We start from the raw sequence: 16,291 nt of genomic DNA, 5'->3' as shown, positions 1-16,291 counted from the left end.
AAAAGTCTGGAGAGGGTGAGAGGAGATAGACTGGGGGATCTGCTAGATGGAAAGAGTGGCTGGAGGATCAGCTGCAGAGGGTGGAGATTGAGAGGGGATCAGCTGGAGTACATCAAGGGTGAGTGGGGTGATTTGCTTTGAGGACTGTCCCTGCTAATTTGTTTCGGTCATCATCTGGTATCATGTGAATTTTTAAGTGCTAAAATAGGGTCACACTGGATAAAATTGTAGGAAGCCCTAGCTTAAATAAAATTTTATTGAATACATATCTGTTGCTTTCAAAAATATTCTGTTTTGGTGGCATTGATGAGAATATGTAAAGTTTAGAGAAGGACCAATATCGTTATAATGTTCCTGCTGTTAGAATCCTTGGCCGCAGCTGCCCGCGGCCGAGTCCCCTTACCTCTGCCAGGAGGCAACCGGGCCTGGTCCTCGGCCAGCGGCCTGCCCTCACAGCCTGGCACGCCGCCACCCCAACCTCCACGTCTGGCTCCCTAGGCGCATGCTGTCACTCCCGATTTAAAGGGCCCGCAGTGGGAACGTTCCCCACGGCCCATTAAGATGATGTCAGGCAGGGTGGGTATATATACCCTGCCCTGCCTCTAGCATTTTGCCTCAGCAATGGATCCTGCTCTGGTTAAGAGTGTGAGGTCTGTGTTGATTCCTGATCCTGCGTTCCTGCCTTGATTCCTTGTTTCCTGTGCCATGCCTTCCTGCTCCTCATCCCTCCGGATTGACCTCCTGGTTTTGACTCTTCCTGCCTGACTCTGCTTGACCTCTGCCTGCCTTGCCCTCCAGCCTGTTTCTCCATCTATGCCTATTCGCTGCCCATCTTGACTTCTGGCCTGTTCCTGGTTCCTTCTGTCTGCCGCCTGCCTCGGCTTCTGCCTGCCCAACGCCGCTTCAGCCTCCTCTGGTTCCATGCCTTGAGAGACCCCCACCTAAGTCCTGCCGGCCCTGGTACCCAAGGGCTCAACCTGCGGGGAACAATGGCTGGTAAAGGTGAAGTTCCAGTTGGGTCTTCTCTACCTACACTGCCTCCCGACAACGAGGGCCAACAGGGGCGCTGTTCTGATGGTTGCGCCAACCTAGTCTTGGCTCAAGGGTCCACATCTTTAACACCTGCAATGTTTCAGTGTGAAAGAGATGATTTTCAAAACATAATATCCAGAGATTTTATTACCTCATTTCATTAATGTTGATTGAACATGGTATCATAAATTGCAAGTAGTGTTTTGTTAGTAAACCAAAGATGAAAAAAGGTTTGGACTGTACTAGTATCAGAGTATAATCATTTACCAAGTGAATTCCAATCCTGACTTGTTTTGTGGTTTTTTTTGTAATGTATATTAAAGTGGTCGAGACCAGGAAAAATGTCTCTGTACATTTAAAAAATATCCAGTACTGTGAAACTGCAATCAAATAGACCTTCTCTTTGATGGCCAAACTGTGGCATGTACTTGAACTGTCTGTATATTCCATAATTGAATCAAGCAGCCAATACCTGATACCACTGGTGTTTTAACATGGATACTGCCTACCTCAGTAATTTCTTCATACTAAAAACAAAAGATTGATGATTATTTAAAGGTTAACATTGCATAAGGGATACAATGTGTAATGCACTTCTTAATTTGATCACTGAGGACAAATGTTTCAATATTAACCAAATGGTGGACCAGAAAACAGTTATACAATTTGGTCCTGACTGAAACCCAAACCAGTCAGGATCAATTGTTTTCAAAAAGTCAGTCAATTAGTGACACTAAAAAGAATTGATCCTTCAACTGAAAACATTCCAGTCCATCTCTTACCGCAACCCAGACAAACTAGCTATTGTAACAGTAAAGATCATCTTTGTTCACAGTGCAACAGTTGTCCATTATAATCTCTTCACAAACATTTACACAGTTTCTCAAGACCTGCAAAATTCAAAATCTCAAATTTGTTGAAGTGCTAATGGTGCTTCCAGTCTTGCATATTTAATGCAGCTTTGATGTTCCACAGTATGGACCTGTAATACTCTTGTGATTTTTCCCTATATAAACTAATGCATACAACTCCAAATCTCATAGATCAGCCTTGTCGAGGAACATGTAGTCAAACACTTAAGTTTGCATTAATAAAAGAGGAAAGGTGGTAAATTCAGTGAGCTGTGGAGGTCAAAGAATCAAATAATGTTAGGGATTATTAGGAAGAATAGCAAATAAAATGGAGGATGTCAATGCCACGGTTAGACCTCACCTTGTATTTGGATTTTCAGAAGCTGTTTGACAAAGTCCCTCATGAGAGGCTTCTAAGAAAACTGAAAAGTCATGGGAGTGGAGGCGATGTCCTTTCGTGGATTACAAACTGGTTAAAAGACAGGAAACAGAGTAGGATTAAATGGTCAATTTTCTCAGTGGAAAAGGGTAAATAGTGAAATGCCTCAGGGATCTGTGCTTGGACCGGTGCTTTTCAGTATATTTATAAGTGATCTGGAAATGAATACGACGAGTAAGGTTATCAGATTTGCAGATGATATAAAGTTATTCAAAGTAGTTAAATCACAAGCAGATTGTGATAAATTGCAGGAGGACCTGGTGAGACTGGAAGATTGGGCATCCAAATGGCAGATGAAATTTAATGTAGACAAGTGCAAGGTGTTGCATATAGGAAAAAAATAACCCATGCAGAAGTTACACGATGTTAGGTTCCATATTAGGAGCTACCACCCAGGAAAAAGATCTAGGCATCATAGTGGATGATACTTTGAAATTGTCAGCTCAGTGTGCTGCAGCAGTCAAACAAGCAGACTATGTTAGGAATTATTAGGAAGAGAATGGTGAATAAAACAGAAAATGTCATAATGCCTCTGTATTGCTCCATAGTGAGACCGCATCTCGAGTACTGTGTTCAGTTCTGGTCATGTCATCTCAAAAAAGAAATAGTTGCACTGGAGAAAGTACAGAGAAGGGCAACCAGAATGATAAAGGGGATGGAACAGCTCCCCTATGAGGAAAGGCTAAAGAGGATAGGGCTGTTCAGCTTGGAGAAGAGACGGCTGAGGGGGGGGGATATGATAGAGGTCTTTAAAATCATGAGAGGGCTAGAACGGGTAGATGTAAATCGGTTATTTACACTTTAGGGTAATAGAAGGACTAGGGGGCATTCCATGAAGTTAGCAAGTAGCACATTTAAAACTAATCGAGAGAATTCTTTTTCACTCAACGCACAATTAAACTCTGGAATTTGTTGCCAGAGGATATGGTTAATGCAGTTAGTGTAGCTGGGTTTGAAAAAAGGTTTGATAAGTTTCTGGAGAAGTCCATAAGCTGCTATTAAACAATAGGGAATAGCCACTGCTTGTTGCCAGCATTAGTAGCATGAGGTACTTGCAACTTGGATTGACCACTATTGGAGGCAGCATACTGGGCTTGATGGACCCTTGGTCTTACCCATTATGGCATATCTTATATTCTTATGTAAGTCTCTACTGCAGAAGATCTGAAGGCACACAGAAGAGTGCCCACAGTATTAATGTCTGACTTCTGGGTCTTCTGTTGGAAGCAGTATCACATTTTGATTGATGAAAACATTTCACAATGCTGTCTTTAATGTTAGGCCACGTTTAAGAGGAAAGAAAAGTGGTTCTTGGAAAACCTGCATGTAATTTCAAAATGTCCCAATGTTTCCTTGTCACGTATTGCATAAGATGCATATATAGCTATTTTATGATTGCCACCTTGCCAGAACAATAGCTTCATCTCTATAGCTCTTAATTTGAATTCAGTAATAAATGAACATAACCTCCTAAGAATTAAAAACTGGCCAAATGGGAGGTTTCATGCTGCTTCCTTGGATAGTATCTCAATTACTGCAGAATAGTGTGTGATCTGTAGATTTTTTAAATATGGAAAACTGAAAATTATCAAGGACCAAAGTGGTGGTGATATCTAAAAATGAAATGGGACAAGAACTAACTAGATGTGTAAATTGCCAATTTGAGTTGCACTAATTTAACCAAGTCAAAAAAACTTAGGTAATATCTTCCAACCACAGCATTGAGATAGCAATAAATGGATGCCAGATCTGAATGTGTTCCTGAAAGGAGCATCATATGAGATATTTCTGTTCAAAATCTCCAGCATAAAGGTTTGTAACATCGGGGGCCATATTGGCCTCCATTGCCATTCTTTTAATTTGCTGATAAAAATGGGCAAACAAAGAAAATTTTAAAACAAAGGAAACTAAGTTACACAAAAATGAAGTAGGTGCTTTCATTGGAGCTGGCTATGTACAATGGCTTCGGAAAGAATTTGACCCCCTAAAAAGTCAGACTTGTGTGGATTTCATATGACGCTTATACAGATTGTTCCAGACAGTATGTTTTACAAACCAGAATGCTCGTAAAGTAAATTTTCAAAGTTACAATTCATTATTTCTCTGCAATTTTAGTAAAATAAAATTAAAAACTGAAAAATGCTGCTTGTATAAGTATTCAATTCCTTCAGACAACTTCTTGGTAGAACCACCTTTTGATGCAATATTTATTTAAAATTTATAGAGCACCTAACAACATTCCTAGGCTGTTTACATATTAACTGCTTTAAGTCTGTTGGGGTAAGTTTCTACCACCTTTGCATACTGTTTGGGAATACTTTTTTTTTCCCATTCTTCCTAGAGATTTGCTCTAGGTTGTTCAGATTGGTTAGATGATGCTTATGGAATGCAAATTTCAATTACTGCCATAGATTCTCAATTGGATTGAGATCTGGACTTTGACTTGGCCATTGTAGAACATTCACCTTTTTATTGTTCAATCACTCCTGTGTTGTTTTGGCCTTGTGCTTGGCATCATTGTCCTTCTGAAAGGTGAACTTTCTCCTGAGTTTTATTTTTTTAGGAGTCTGAAGCAAGTTGTCTTGTAATATATTGCTATATGTTGCACCATCCATCTGTCCTTCACTCTTAACAAGATGCTCGGTCCCTGCTGAGGAAAAACATCCTTACAACATGAAGCTGCCACTCCAACTCTTTACTGTTGGGATGGTATTTGCTGAGGAATGGGCAATGCTAGGTTTGCGCCACACGTAGTGATTTGCATTTTGTCCAAAAAGCTATATTTTTGTCTCATCTGATCACAAATCCTTATCCCACATTTTAACTGAGTGTCTGTGCTTTCTGGAAAACTCCAGACATGCTTTGATGTGTGTTTCTTCAGTAAGGGCTTTTTTCTAGCCACCTCCCATGCAGGCCAGTTGTATTTAGAGCTCTTGATATGGTTGACTGGTGCACCCAGAGCCAGCACATCCATTAGGCGAACTTCGGCAGTCGCTCCGGATCTGCCAATCGTCCAGGTACGGAAAGACATGGACTGAGCGACGCCTGAGGTAGGCAACCACCACTGCCAAGCATTTCGTGAAGACGCGTGTTGCTTGAAGCCAGCCCAAAGGGCAGCACTTTGTACTGAAAATGTGCCGTCCCCACCAGAAAGCAGAGGTACTTCCTGTGGTTGGGGACAATTATAATATGGGCGTAAGCCTCCTTTAAGTCGAGGGAGCAGAGCCAGTCTCCTCTTCGGAGGAGTAGGATCAGCGTGCCCAGAGAGACCATTTTGAATTTCTCTTTTACGAGAAATCGGTTTAAGGCGTCGAGGATGGGGCACAAGCCACCATTTCTCTTTGGAATGAGGAAGTACCTCGAGTAGAAGCCATGGCCCCACTGCTCGTGGAGGACCGGTTCTACCGCGTCCGCTGCTAGAAGGGTGGAAAGTTCCAATTGAAGGACGACCTGATGGGTGGGCGTACCCCACGATGGACATGGAGGAGTGGTCTCTGGGAGCCTGCTGAAGTTCAGGCGGTAGCCCTGGTGGACAATGGAGAGGTCCCAACAGTCCAAAGTGATTGCCTGCCAGTGGCGGGTGAAGCAAAGAAGCCTGCCACTGACTGGGGGATCGACCGCCAGGGGAACCGGCGTTTGGCTCGTGCCCCCTCGCCGCCAGTCAAAAACCAGCGGACGGGGCCTGTTGGGGGGAGCTGGTTGGGCCCTCGAAACTCGCTGCTGCCAGCCACAACCCCTAGGGCTGGATGCGGGCGGGCAGGCACAGGCAGCTTGGAGGAAAATACTTCCTCGGTCGGTAGAAGGGCTTGCGAGAGCCCAGCTTGGAGGGCTTCTTGGCAGAGAGAGGGGCTGGCAAAGAATTGCTGAAGCGATTCATGCTGATCTTTCAGTTGCGCCATGACCTTTTTCACCTTATCCCCAAACAAGTTTTCGCCCATACAGGGGAGGCCTGCAAGCCTGTCCTGAACCTCTGGTTGAAGACCTGAGGCCTGGAGCAAGCCAGGTGTCTGGCACCGGCAGCTAGGCAGGCTGTGGGCTTGGAAACATCATAGGTAGACCTGACTTCATGTCTACCCGCCTCAAGTCCCAGCATGGCAATGGCTGCAAGGGACTCCTGCCGTTGCTGGGAAAGGCCCTCCACAAACTCCTGGACCTGCTTCCACAGGTTGCGGTTATATTGGGTCATGTATAGCTGGTAGGCCGTAATAATGGCAACCAGCATAGCCCCCTGGAACATCTTCCTCCCAATGCCATCGAGCTCCCTGTGTTCGCACCCTAGAGAGGCAGAAGCTTGCGTCCAGGAGTGTCTGGCCTTTTTAAGCGCAGACTCCACCGCCGACTGGTGGGGTAGGTGCCGCCTTTCAAAGCCCATGGCCTATTGGACCATATAAGTAGCATCAGCTTCCTGTTTACCGGGGATATAGACTCCAGGTGTTCCCACATAAGGAGGAGGAGTTCCTTAAAAATGTCGTGGGCTGGCACTGCCATGATATCTTTTGAAGCATCGATGAACTGGAGGACCTTCAGCATCTTGTGACGGGTATCCTCCTCCGACAGGAGCTGGAAGGGGATGGCCTCTGCCATGGCCCTTACGAAGCTGGCAAATGACAGGTCTTCGGGTGGAGATCGATGCTGTTCCTCCGGAGGGGAAGGCTCAGAGAGGGGTTCATTGGAGAAATGAGTCGGAGGAGTCATCGCCCTGCAGGTCATAAGGATCCTCCTCGCTAGGGCCTGGACACCGAGGGCGAAGGGCGGTAGGCCTAGGCTCCAAGGGCACAAAAGGCTGTGGGGGCTCCAGCGGCATTAATGGCCTCCTGGGCATTGAGGGGGGCATCGGCTGCGGTACGCCAGGAGGAACCGGCGGCAGACCGGGGAAATGCAGGTATGGATGTCCGGTCCCCAAGGCCTCATCCTCCTCGGAGGCCCCAGGAATCAAGATTGCTCCGGTGGAGGGTGTCTGTGGCTGAGGGAGGCATCAGAGGTTTCTCGTGCACCGGTTGCGTCGGTAGGGTGCCAAGAAGGACGTCCAGATGCATTCAGCAGGGGTGCAAGCATCGATGGCGGAGGCTTGGGCACCGGTATGGGGGCAGTAGCGCTGGCAGTTCAGCGCTCTGTAGCACTTTCAGTACCATCGATTGCACCCTGCAGTCCAACTCCTCTTGAAAGTCCTGGATAGTTAGGACTGATGGAGGGGGACGAGGCATTGCCGGCACATTCTCAGAAGGATCACGAGCAGGCAAGGCGCCTAGCACTGTTGCCGGTGGGGAATGCCTCAGGCTACCGGGGGGCACCGGTGGATGGGCCCTCCGGGGGCCGGTGCCGCTTTGATGGCGGCTCAGCAGCCGCTGATGCCGCTCCTGAACTGTGGCAAGACGATGACCGGTATTGATGCTTCCTGGATTTCCGTTGCTCAGCCCATTCTTTTCCTGGCGCCGAGGAAGATGATACCAAGGTTAGGGGAGGGGAGAGACCACTGAGGATCGATCTCCCTCTCCCCGGTCCTTAGGGATACTGGAGAGTGGGACTGCCAGGTGAAGAGACAGGGACGGTTCCCCGCAGTCCTTGGGTATGGTGGGTTTTAGAGAGCTGAAGAGCTTCTCCATTTTATTCAGGCACGCTCGATGCCCTTTGGGGGTCATTTGGTCACACAAACGACATCCCCATATGTCATGCAAGGCCCCCCAGGCAGAGGATATACACACCTCATGCAGATCCATGATGGACATGGTCCACGGGCACTGGAGACATCGTAGAAAACCTGACGACGCCATCGAAAAAAGAGACTGGCACACGGTCGATGACCTGCGGGCACCACTATGTGGGAGTCGGGGAATCAATTGCGAATAACAAAGGCAAAAGCCAAGGGTACCTACCGAATAGAGGAACCGAACTCAAAGGGGGACCCGAGGAAGAAAAACCCTAAAAAAGATAGAAAGCACTTTCGAGGATTTGGAGCTCCACAACCGTGAGGCTACTGCACTGTGGAAAAGAGAATGAAGGGGGGACCTCGCATGGAGCAGCAGACTGAGCATGCTCAGTCTGCCAGTGAAAATTTCTAGAAACTTTGACAAAAGTTTTCCATGCCGGGCTCCATTGATTGATGTCACCCACATATGAGGACTACCATCCTGCTTGTCCTAAGAGAATTAAAGATACAGAAATGAAGATACAATTTCTGCCAGTCCAGTTTCTCCAAATGACTTTATTTTGAGCCTACCTTAACCGGAATGAATCTCATTCGTAAGCCATAGCATGTTGGAGATGATCTCAATCTCTCCAATTTACTGCTAATGCCTTTCTTAATACTTGCATTGTACCAAGGTGAGCCTTCTCTTGGAGTACATAAGGTGTAATCTTAACAGACAGCATATCAACATGCACTTGAAAATTCTTCTTAATCAGACCAGTAGCACCCAATATGTTGGGATTATTTCTGTATCTTTCAGAACATAAGAAATTGCCATGCTGGGTCAGACCAAGGGTCCATCAAGCCCAGCATCCTGTTTCCAACAGAGGCCAAACCAGGCCACAAGAACCTGGCAATTACCCAAACACTAAAAAGATCCCATGCTACTGATGCAGTTAATAGCAGTGGCTATTCCATAAGTAAACTTGATTAATAGCAGTTAATGGACTTCTCCTCCAAGAACTTATCCAAACCTTTTTTGAACCCAGCTACACTAACTGCACTAACCACATCCTCTGGCAACAAATTCCAGAGCTTAATTGTGCATTGAGTGAAAGAATTTTCTCCGATTAGCCTTAAATGTGCTACTTGCTAACTTCATGGAATGCCCCCTAGTCTTTCTATTATTTGAAAGTGTAAATAACCGATTCACATCTAACTGTTCAAGACCTCTCATGATCTTAAAGACCTCTATCATATTCCCCCTCAGCCGACTCTTCTCCAAGCTGAACAGACCTAACTTCTTTAGTCTTTCCTCATAGGGGAGCTGTTCCATCCCCTTTATCATTTTGGTTGCCCTTTTCTGTACCTTCTCCATTGTAACTATATCTTTTTTGAGATGCAGCAACCAGAATTGTACACAGAATTCAAGGTGTGGTCTCACCTTGGAGCGATACAGAGAAATTATGACATGTTCTGTTTCATTAGCCATTCCTTTTCTAATAATTCCTAACATTGTTTGCTTTTTTGACTGCTGCAGCACACTGAGCCGACGATTTTAAAGTATTATCCACTATGATGCCTAGATCTTTTTCCTGGGTGGTAGCTCCTAATATGGAACCTAACATCGTGTAGCTACAGCAAGGGTTATTTTTCCCTATATGCAACATCTTGCACTTGTCCACATTAAATTTCATCTGCCATTTGGATGCCCAATCTTCCAGTCTTGCAAGGTCCTCCTGTAATATATCACAATCCGCTTGTGATTTAACTACTCTGAATAATGTTGTATCATCCGCAAATTTGATAACCTCACTTGTTGCATTCCTTTCCAGATCATTTATATATATATTGAAAAGCACTGGTCCAAGTACTGATCCCTGAGGCACTCCACTGTTTACCCTTTTCCACTGAGAAAATTGACCATTTAATCCTGCTGTGTTTCCTGTCTTTTAACCAGTTTGTAATCCACAAAAGAGCATGGCCTCCTATCCCATGACTTTTTAGTTTTCTTAAAAGCCTCTCATGAGGGACTTTGTCAAACGCCTTCTGAAAATCCAAATACACTACATCTCCCGGTTCACCTTTATCCACATGTTTATTAACCCCTTCAAAAAAATGAAGCAGATTTGTTAGGCAAGACTTCCCTTGGGTAAATCCATTTTGACTGTGTTCCATTAAACCATGTCTTTCTATATGCTGTATGATTTTGATCTTGAGAATAGTTTCCACTATTTTTCCTGGCACTGAAGTCAGGCTCACTGGTCTATAGTTACCCAGATTGCCCCTGGAGCCCTTTTTAAATATTGGGATTACATTGGTCACCCTCCAGTCTTCAGGTACAATGGATGATTTTAATGATAGGTTACAAATTTTAACTAATAGATCAGAAATTTCATTTTTTAGGTACCCTAGGATGCATACCATCTGGTCCAGGTGATTTGCTACTCTTTAGTTTGTCAATCTGGCCTACTACAACTTCCAGGTTCACAGTGATTTGGTTCAGTTTGTCTGACTCATCACCCCTGAAAACCATCTCCAGAACTGGTATTTCCCCAACATCCTCATTAGTAAACACAGAAGCAAAGAATTCATTTAGTCTTTCTGCAATGGCTTATCTTCCTCTAAGAGCCCCTTTAACCTCTCGGTCATCTAATGTTCCAACAGACTCCCTCACAGGTTTCTTGCTTTGGATATATTTTAAAAAGTTTTTATTATGAGTTTTTGCCTCTATGGCCTACTTCATTTCAAATTCTCTCTTCGCCTGTCTTATCAATGTTTTACATTTAACTTGACAATGCTTATGTTTTATCCTATTTTTTCAGATGGCTGCTCCTTCCAATTTTTGAAGGATGTTTTCTTGGCTAAAATAGCCTCTTTCACCTCACCTTTTAACTATGGCGGTAATCGTTTTGCCTTCCTTCCACCTTTCAGACAGGCCAATACAGAAAAACGTGCGGGAGAGCCGGCGAGTGCCCGCTCTCCCGTTCGTGCGCACAAGCCACTCTTCTGGGTGCACGATTCAGAAAGCCCATTTATGTAAATTAGGGCCCGCAGAAAAAGGAGGCGCTAGGGACACTAGCGCGTCCCTAGCGCCTCCTTTTTGACATAAGCGGCGGCTGTCAGTGGGTTTGACAGGTGACGCTCAATTTTACCGGCATCTGTTCTCGAACCCGCTGACAGCCACGGGTTCGGAAAACGGACGCCAGCTAAATTGAGCGTCTGTCTTCCAACCCGTGGGCAGATTTTAAATGTTTTCGTTTTTTTTTAATTTTGGGGCCTCCGACTTAATATCGCTATGATATTAAGTCGGAGGGTGTACAGAAAAGCATGTTTTTCTGCTTTTCTGTACACTTTCCCGGTGCCAGCCGAAATTAACGCCAGCCTTTGGCAGGCATTAATTTCTGAAAGTAAAATGTGAGGCTTGGCTGCACATTTTACTTTCTGTATCACGCGGGAATAACTAATAGGTTCATCAACATAGATTTGAATGTTGCAGGCGCTATTAGTTTTGGGGGGGTTGGCCTGTATAAGGGGTAAAAATAGCACGTTGAAAATGTGCGGCCAAATGCGGGCTAACAGTGCACTCCACCGGAGCGCACTTTACTGTATCAGCCCGTTAATGCGTGGAATATATTTATTTATTTATTTAAAGTTTTTCTATATCGCATCATGTCGGTTTACAATTAACAAGTAGATAGGGAACAAAAGGCAATAAATAACATTGATCTAAGTAATAATAATAATAAAATAATAGTAATAGTAGTAAAAAACGTTAAACAAGAGAAGGCTAAGGAATGCAGTTACAATAAAACAAGGGAGTAATATAACTTGGATCAGAGAAAAGAAGCAGGGGTTTAAATATATATAACATATATGCCAGTCAATGTGCTTATAGCGTTGAAGAATTGCCCTTATGAGGTAGGGATATTAATTACTATGATTAAGGCAATATATATGGACTGCGCCTCTAGGATTGTATTTTTAAACAATGTCCATGCCTGTTGAACACTTTTAACCTTTGCAGCTGCACCTTTCAGTTTTTCTCTAAATATTTTCCTCATTTTATCAGTTTCCCTTTTGTAAGTTTCATGTTAGAGCTGTAGATTTATTTATGTCCCCCTTCCAGTTATTAGTTTAAATTTGATCATGTTATGATCACTGTTGCCTCTCTCACCAAATCCTGTGTTCCACTAAGAATTAAATCTAAAATAGCTCCCTCGCTTGTTGATTCCTGAACCAATTGCTCCATGAAGCAGTCATTTATTACATCCAGGAACTTTGTCTCTAGCAAGTCCTGATGTTACATTTACCCAGTCAATATTGGGGTAATTGAAATCTTCCATTATTGCACTGCCAAATTGGTTAGCTTCCCTGATTTCTCTTAGCATTTCATCATCTGTCTGACCATTTTGTCCAGGTGGATGGTAGTATACTCCTATCACTATACTCTTACCCAATACACATGGGATTTCTACTGAGCATTTAGTCTGTTGTACCTATCATTACTTTATCCTGTTGGACTCTATACTCTTTCGGACATAAAATGCCACACCCCGACCAAGTTGATCCTCCCTGTACAGCTCTCAACTGTACAGTCTCACTGTACAGCTTTATACTGTTTTGTTTTACAGAAACTTCCAAGTTCCCTCTTTCAAAGCAGTCAACATTCCATCCAATCGGTCCTCAAACAAAGATCTTTAAGTTTGAAATCTTTATTGTAAAGCTAATTAATAACTACTTACAAAAGTTGGTTTCAAACGTCTGTGCCACAGGCAGAGATCCTTGTAGCTGGATAAGGCAAGGGAAGGAAGGTGCAGATTCTTGGGGTGCAGGGAAAGAGATTGTGGGGTTGAAGCTGATTTGTCTTATAATTAAGCAGTAGATGGAACGTAAAAAGCTGTTCTGTAACAGTTACAGGCACGTAAAACAGCTGCTGGCTTGGCTGGGACTAACCCACTGTCACAGCAATGAATACCGGAGAAATCTCCTCAGCTGAGGTAAGGGCGAGAGCCAATAGGAGAGAGCCCTGGACCCAGTGACTCAGGAGGGAACCTGAAGGGAGGGGGCCTTTGTTAAAGGTATACTCCCTTTTACAGGCAGGGCTTTCAGCCTTCTCTGCTGGGTTACCAATGGTGTCACATTTACTATGAAGGAGGGGCTGTGGTAAACACAGGTTGTCTGTCCCAAACACAAACACAAACATGTACCCATTAATGGGGACAGAACACTCCCTATCATTGCGATATAATTTGTACCCTGATATAGCACTGTCCCATTGGTTATCCTCCTTCCACCAAGTCTCTGTGATGCCACTTATGTCACTCATCATTTGCTGCTATACACTAACTCTCCCATCTTACTTCTTAGACTTCTGGCATTGGCATACAGACATTTCAAAGTGTGTTTTTGTTTGTATTAACAACCTGCTTTTCAGTTGTTAGGGATAATTTGGAAATCAGCTTCGGTCATTTTTTACATATAGGCACATGGGCTCCGTTTGCTTTTATTGGAACCTCTCTACTGGGATGCCCTAACTCTCCTGTTTCATTAGTATCCTTCAAGGATACATTTCTCCGAACCATGCACTGCTGAGTGACTGTCTGCTTTCCCCTTTGTTCTAGTTTAAAAGCTGCTCTATCTCCTTTTTGAAAGTTAGTGCCAGCAGCTTTGGAGCACATCCTTTTGGAAAAGTCTCTCCCTTCCCCAAAAGTTTCCCCAGTTCCTTACAAAACTGAATCCCTCTTCCCTGCACCATCGTCTCATCCACACATTGAAACTCTGGAGCTTTGCCTGCCTCTGGGGACCTGCATGTGGAACAGGAAGCATTTCAGAGAATACCACCCTAGAGGTTCTGGATTTCAGCTTCCTACCTAAAATCCTAAATTTGGCTTCCAGAACTTCTCTCCCAGATTTTCATATGTTGTTGGTACCCACATGTACCATGACACCAGCTCCTCCCCAGCACTGTCTATAATCCTATATAGGTGACACGTGAGGTCTGCCACCTTCGCACCAGGCAGCGAAGTTACCAGGCGATCCTCACGCCCACCAGCCACCCAGCTATCTACATTCCTAATAATTGAATCACCAACCATGATGGCCGGCCTAACCCTTCTGTCCTGGGCAGAAGCTCTGGGAGACTTATCCTCAGTGTGAGAGGACAATACATCACCTGGAGAGCAGGTCCTTGCTACAGGATCACTTCCTGCTACACCAGGGTGATGCTTTCCTACTGGGAGACCTTTCTGATCCAAGGCAGCACTGGGGCTGCCAGACTGGATTTGGGACTTGGCTACTTTTTGACACATTTTCCTGGTCTCTGATTTCATCTCTTGCTACTTAAGGATTTTGCTTTCTCCATATGATCTACAGAATAATCGCTGGGTACTGGCACCTCTAACAGCAATGCCATTCTTGTTTTCTCCTTCACCACAATATCTGTTTTTCGCACATCAATCTTTCTGTCTGTGGGAATAGGAATGTCCCAGATAATCACAACTTCATCTTTCTCTTCTATTCTCTTAGGGATGTGCTCCCAATATTTGTTTGGTACATTGATGTTATGTTTACACATCTTCTAATGAATAAACTGTGCTACTTTATTGTACCTCTGCATACAAGATTCTGACATTTACATGTTACAACCTGTGACAAGATATGAAACAGTTTCCAGTTCTGCAGTATGGATATCCACATGTTCCATTATTAATAATGAAATCTGATTATAATATGCCTGGATATTATGTGTTTTGGATATTACCTGTTTCGCACTGAAGCATTGCAGGGACATTGTAACTATATTGTTCCTGAATCTAAATTTTGCAACACAACTTATGTAGTGAGGGGTTAAGCTTCTTTTTGTTGTATTGAGAACATAAGTCCATTGAGCCTAGCATCCAGTGTCTGAGCATGAGCTGTCCTGGTTGCTTGGAAAAAGTACCCAACAGATCCTAATGGGGGAAATCTATTTCCTGTTCATGACCAACTCCTGGCAGTAAGAAGTTGCTTTCCCAAGTTGCTAATAGTTAATGTATCTATCATCCAGAATTTTGTCCAAATCCTTTTTTAAATCTAGCTATAGTACTGCTAGTAGTACTCATTCTGCTACCAAGTTAGTGTCCCTTAGTCCTAGATTAGTTGGAGTAACTATTTCTTTTTTGCTCCGTATCACTCATGATTTTATAAACCTTTATCTTGTCTTCTCTAAGCTAAAGAGCCTTACCTTGTCTCCCTTTTTTGTATATGGGAGCCAATCCATACGCCTTATAATTTTTATTGCCTGTCTCTGTATAACTACTGCTTCTGTTATATCTTTTTTGAGATGGGATGACCAGAATGGCGCGCAATGCTCAAGGTGTGATTGAACCGTGGATGTATACAAAGACATAATAATCTGTTTTTGTTTGTTCTTTCCAAATAATTTCTAGCATTCTATTTGCTTTTTTGCTGCACACTAGTTGAAGATTTGAATGTATTGTCCACAGTGTGGTAACTTCTAATGTAGAACCCAGCATTATATACATATAGATGGGATGTTGATGTCTTTCTGAAGTTGATCATGAAACAAAAGATGTGAATTTTGTGCTTCAGTCAGCAACAAGATAGAAAAGAAATCTTCTTTCATAAAATAATTTCCTTTTATTTATAGTTACATGTTTAACTATTTTCATTGACTTTAATAGTAGTGATAGAACAGGGGTGACCAAATCTGATCCTCCAGAGCCACAAACAGGCCCATTTTTCATAATATCTATGAGTATGCATAAGAGATTTGCATGCACTGCATGTAGATTTGTCTCATGCATATTGATTGTGAATATCCTAAAACCAGGCCTATTTGTGGCTCTTGAGGACCAGAGATAGCCACCCCTGAAGGATGCATAAGTAGTCCATGCACTTAGCTACAGAAAGCCATTAATCTGATACAGACACACAAATGACACTGGTTCATAAGCTATTTAAATATGCAGAATTAAATCTTAGTCCCTGGACAGTACGGTACAAATTAGGAGGATGAGTGGCCAAATGGTAATCAGATACCAAATCCCACTTTTCCCAGCAACATTTCTTGTGACCGTGGGAAAGTCACTTTGTTTACTGTTGCCTCAGGTATCCCCATGGAATGTAAGATCTTTGGGGAAGGGAATTATTGTATCTGAATTCTAAAAATGCTGTAAATTGCCTTGAGCATCATTTGGATAGGTGGACTAAAAACAAAAAAACTAAAAGCCACAATGCATCAAGAAGTCTTTACTCACATTTTTAGTGTATTAAAATTATAGTCGCATAAAGTTAATACTTAGCGTTTAATCTGGAGTTACATATTGGATGTTTTCTTAT

At 43.5% G+C, this 16,291-nt stretch overlaps 1 protein-coding gene across 4 annotated transcripts in view; it reads left to right on the top strand.

Annotated features, from left to right (window-relative positions):
- The window catches only part of TRAPPC8 (trafficking protein particle complex 8), a 431,358-nt gene that overhangs the window by 324,427 nt on the left and 90,640 nt on the right, over positions 1-16,291 (top strand). The gene's annotated exons all lie outside the window — the stretch shown is intronic.

The sequence above is a fragment of the Rhinatrema bivittatum genome, chromosome 2, assembly GCF_901001135.1.
Source record: "Rhinatrema bivittatum chromosome 2, aRhiBiv1.1, whole genome shotgun sequence".
Classification (NCBI taxonomy): domain Eukaryota; kingdom Metazoa; phylum Chordata; class Amphibia; order Gymnophiona; family Rhinatrematidae; genus Rhinatrema; species Rhinatrema bivittatum.
This window is presented reverse-complemented; position numbering and strand designations above follow the sequence as displayed.